This window comes from Trichomycterus rosablanca, chromosome 20 (genome assembly GCF_030014385.1).
Source record: "Trichomycterus rosablanca isolate fTriRos1 chromosome 20, fTriRos1.hap1, whole genome shotgun sequence".
NCBI classification, from domain to species: domain Eukaryota; kingdom Metazoa; phylum Chordata; class Actinopteri; order Siluriformes; family Trichomycteridae; genus Trichomycterus; species Trichomycterus rosablanca.
Genome location: NC_086007.1, coordinates 2,285,001 through 2,290,432, shown reverse-complemented (window position 1 = coordinate 2,290,432; position 5,432 = coordinate 2,285,001).

Here is a 5,432-nt window from a genome sequence, read left to right as displayed (position 1 = left end):
AACAGGACAACCACCAAAAAGGGAATGTTTTATATTCATTTATTAATTCTTTGTCTGTTTTACCACCGCACCATACTGTTCTATTCCGTTTAACCTGACTGCATGTCTTTGGACTTGTGGGAGGAAACCGTAGCACCTGGAGGAAACTGACATGGACACAGGGAGAACATGCCAACATCCACACAAAAATGACTATATACATACATACATATTCTACACTCACTGTCCATTTTATCAGCTCCACTTACCATATAGAAGCACTTTTTAGTTCTACAATTACTGACTGTAGTCCATCTGTTTCTCTGCATGCTTTGTTAGCCCCCTTTCACCCTGTTCTTCAATGGTCAGGACCCCCACAGGACCACCACAGAGCAGGTATTATTTAGGTGGTGGATCATTCTCAGTACTGCAGTGACACTGACATGGTGGTGGTGTGTTAGTGTGTGTTGTGCTGGTATGAGTGGATCAGACACAGCAGCGCTGCTGGAGTTTTTAAATACCGTGTCCACTCACTGTCCACTCTATTAGACACTCCTACCTAGTTGGTCCACCTTGTAGATGTAAAGTCAGAGACGATCGCTCGTCTATTGCTGCTGTTTGAGTCGGTCATCTTCTAGACCTTCATCAGTGGTCACAGGGCGCTGCCCACAGGGCACGGTTGGCTGGATGTTTTTGGTTGGTGGACTATTCTCAGTCCAGCAGTGACAGTGAGGTGTTTAAAAACTCCAGCAGCGCTGCTGTGTCTGATCCACTCATACCAACACAACACACACTAACACACCACCATCATGTCAGTGTCACTGCAGTGCTGAGAATCATCCACCACCTAAATAATACCTGCTCTGTGGTGGTCCTGTGGGGGTCCTGACCATTGAAGAACAGCACGAAAGGGGGCTAACAAAGTATGTAGAAAAACAGATGGACTACAGTTAGTAATTGTAGAACTACAAAGTGCTTCTATATGGTAAGTGAGTGTAGAAACAAGGAGGTGGTTTTAATGTTATGGCTGATCGGTGTATATGTAGAATGCAACATAAAAATGTATTTAAATAAAAATAAGGAATTTTAGGGGGGTGTCCACACTTTTGTATAAGACTGTATCTACGTAGCCAAATGAAATCCTTACATCACGGCAGATTAAAATCTGCTTCTATTTCCATAAACATGTCCATATGTAAAGCGTCTCGATGACAGAGTAGAAAATGTAATGGACGCAGATGTAAATATCGGAGCGCGGTATGTGATGTACATGTGCAGTAATGTACAGATTGATGTCGCTTCGGTTTACAATAGCCGTCCGTGATCTGAGCTCGGGCCCGGCTCTTGTGTAATGTCGGAGAAGCAGCTTAAATAAACACTCAGTAATCACATCCACCCACCCGCCTCTCGGCCCGCTGAGCCACGCACGGCCCGGCCATAATCCGTCCTTTCTTCACCGTCCGCCATGCCTTCCACTTTCCCACATCTTCACATTCCTTCCAGACCACTTCTTCTCTCGCTCACGCTGAAACGGAATCCGCTGCGTCCATTAAAATATGTCAATGTACACTGTGCGACCAAAAGTATGTGGGCACGCCAGCTTATGATTGAGTTCAGGTGGTTTAGCTACGACCATCCCTAAAAGGCGTATAAAATCAATTATATATACATATACATACAAACCCTAGTGCCGGAAAAGTTGGGACATTTGAAAATTCAATATAAAGAAAGATCTGTCTTTGTTCATTCTGTTTCTCTTCTTTAAATATTTACCTGACAACCTCTAACTCTCCAACGTCACTGTATTTTGTGAATATAACTCACAATTTTATATATATATACACTATATTGCCAAAAGTATTCACTCACCCATCCAAATCATTGAATTCGGGTGTTCCAATCACTTCCATGGCCACAGGTGTATAAAACCAAGCACCTCGGCATGCAGACTGCTTCTACAAACATTTGTGAAAGAACAGGTCGCTCTCAGGAGCTCAGTGAATTCCAGCGTGGTACCGTGAAGGGATGCCACCTGTGCAACAAGTCCAGTCGTTAAATTTCAAGCGTCGGATGCAGTGGTGTAAAGCGCACCACCACTGGACTCTACAGCAGTGGAGACGTGTTCTCTGGAGTGACGAATCACGCTTCTCCGTCGGGCGATCCGATGGACGAGTCTGGGTTTGGTGGTTGCCAGGAGAACGGTACCTGTCTGACTGCATTGTGCCGAGTGTAAAGTGTGGTGGAGGGGGGATTATGGTGTGGGGGTGTTTTTCAGGAGTTGGGCTCGGCCCCTTCCAGTTCCAGTTCCAGTGAAAGGAACTCTTACTGCTTCAGCATACCAAGAGAACTTTGTGGGAACAGTTTGGGGATGGGCCCTTCCTGTTCCAACATGACTGCGCACCAGTGCACAAAGCACAAGCTCCATAAAGACGTGGATGAGCGAGTTTGGTGTGGAAGAACTTGACTGGCCTGCACAGAGTCCTGACCTTAACCCGATAGAACACCTTTGGGATGAATTAGAGCGGAGACTGTGAGCCAGGCCTTCTCGTCCAACATCAGTGCCTGACCTCACAAATGTGCTTCTGGAAGAATGGTCAAAAATTCCCATAAACACACTTCTAAACCTTGTGGAAAGCCTTCCCAGAAGAGTTGAAGCTGTTATAGCTGCAAAAGGTGGCCGACATCATATTAAACCCTGTGGATTAAGAATGGGAGTCACTCAGGTTCATATGTGTGTGAAGGCAGACGAGCGAATACTTTTGGCAATATAGTGTAGATAAAACGTCTGGACAGAGGTGTGTTTACCACCGTCTTACATCACATCACCTACAAAGACTTTTTAAGATTTGGGAAATGACGACATAGACACTTAATGCTGCAGTTTTGTGTGTTCTGTGGTTGTAGTTTTCTGATTCTCCTCCTCATAATGTGCAATATGCTTTTAGTAGGACACAGATCCGGACTGCAGGCAGGCTAGTCAAGCACACACACTCTTGGCCTCATCTTACATTTACGTTTACATTTTCTGCATTTAGCAGACGCTTTTATCCAAAGCAACTTACAGCTGAGACAGTAAACAATCTAAGCAATTGAGGGTTAAGGGCCTTGCTCAAGGGCCCAAAAGTGGCAATCTGGCAGTAGTGAGGCTTGAACCGGCAACCTTCTGATTACTGGACCAGAACCTTAACTCATCTTGGCAAAATATCCATGGGCTTTCCAGACAAAGACCTCTATGTGTCTCTAAAATTCCAGTATATGCCCCCACATCAGTGACACGTTAGTCACCCATGCTGTGGGCAATAATGCCCCCCCACACCATGATGCCAGTCTGGGTGGTCCTTCTCGTCTTTGGTACCGAGTCCCAACAACAAGCAGAAATGTGGACCTATCTGACCACAGAACAAGTTTCCTGAGCTTTGCTCAGGGGTCCAGTGGTGGCAACCTGGCAATTATTTAATAATTGGAATCATTATAATATTAATTATTTATTAAATCAATTAATTAAAAGAAAATAATATGCTTCCAATCTTGCAGCAACAGTTTAGGGAAGGTCCTTTCCTGTTCCAGCATGACTGTGACCCTATTTAGAGAAACTCCAGCAGCCTGACCTGAAAAGCTTTCTTGAGTCTTTCTTGACCAACATCAGAGCACCACCCATAGAAACATGTTTTTGACTGAATGGGAACAAGTTCCCACAGGCATACTTCTAAGTATTTTGAGCACAGAACCATTACTGCTTATACACTGACCCTCATTTTTTCAAATGGGTGTCTGGAAAACTAAACATAGCAGTTTTTCAGGATGAATTAAGGGATTAATGCCACTTTCTGCCACTCTTTAGTACGTAAGCTTCCCGTAGATGACTTTATAAACCTCGCGAGACAGGAAATATAAAATAGAATTGATTGGGCATTGAGTCACTTGGCACACTTTGGGTCCTGCCCAAAACTCCAGTAAAAACCAACACAGTTACAGATCCCACACTCATGAGAGCCGGACTATAAAATCCGTCCCGAACACCCCGTGGATTCCACCAGCTAATCGTAAAGCTGTTTTTAGCGTCGGCCAAAACCAAATTTCCTACCGTTGCCTCTCATCGGGGGGAACGGCTGCGCCTGTCCTTCATCTCATTCGCATTAATGAAGCGTTGGATTGTGGCGAGAGTTTAATAGACTGCAGAGTGTTTTGAGTCGCCGCGGCGGGGGGTCATTATCGAATCGTGCAGCGAGACGACTCGGCGAGGCCGATGCGGTCTTGTTTTGGGGAGAGCGGTCGGAGGAGCGCGTAGCTGTACTGTGTGTCACTGGATCGCTGAGTAAACATTCGAACCACATCAGACCATCTATAGAGCAGCGTGCAGAACATCCAAGAGCTCTAAGTGGAACAACATTGACATAATTGCTGTTTTGCATAATGTTTTTTCCTTCGATTCTTTAACCTCTTAAGCTCCACCGAGTCGCTGACCGGTCCAGGATGAAGAAGGGACAGTTCTTTTGTTTCTCACTGATCTCTGTTACTTCCACTGCTTTCACTCAGGGCATTATTTGCATGTCCAATGGAATCCAGACCTTCAGTGTGTGTGTGTGTGTGTGTGTGTGTGTAAACAAATAGTACAGTGACCCTTTGCTGTTCCCACATCCCCACGTTTCTCTACATTTACCCAGAAACAAACAGAAACAAACTTCTTCTGATCTGAGACAGTAGATTCGATATTAATCTGTAAAGTACCAAGTTTACGCTTAATGTCAAAAGTTTTGCGGACGCTAGTAAATAACAGTTCAGTTCTCTGCTGAACTGAACTGAAAAGTCAATCTGTGCCAGAAATTCTGCCAGGATCCAACCACAGTTGTGTCAGAAGCTTGTTGAGTTGCTAATAGAGGCGAAAACAATTAATTACTTGGAATAATGTGGTTTTAGATTCACCATATTGTTTTTTTATTTTTATTTATTAAAGGTGTGTTTATTAGCGCCACTGGTACCAGAGCTGGGATCTCGAATACATCGTATCAAATCCCAGCTCTGCCTGCCGGCTAGGCTGAGTGGCCACATAAATAACGATTGGCCTGTTGTTCAGATATGGGCGGGACTAAGCCGGATGGGCTCTCTTTCTCTCTCATAACTGGTGCAATTACGACCTCTGCTGGCTGATTGATGGCGCCTGCACAGAGATGAGAAAAAGTGCTCTCAGGGTGTGTCTCTCCGTACACCACGCTGAGCTGCACTGCACTCGTCAAAGTGTAGGTGATAAAATGCATACGGCTGCTGCCCACATGTCGGAGAGGGCGTGGGTTAGCTTCGTTCTCCTCAATCAGAGCGGGGATCGGCATTGGTGGAGAGGAAGCGTGATGCAATCAGGCAATTGGACGAGCTAAAAAGGGAGAAAAGGGGAGAACATGCATAAACAAAAAAACATATATATAAAGGTGTGTTTATTGCCATCATGGTTCATGAAC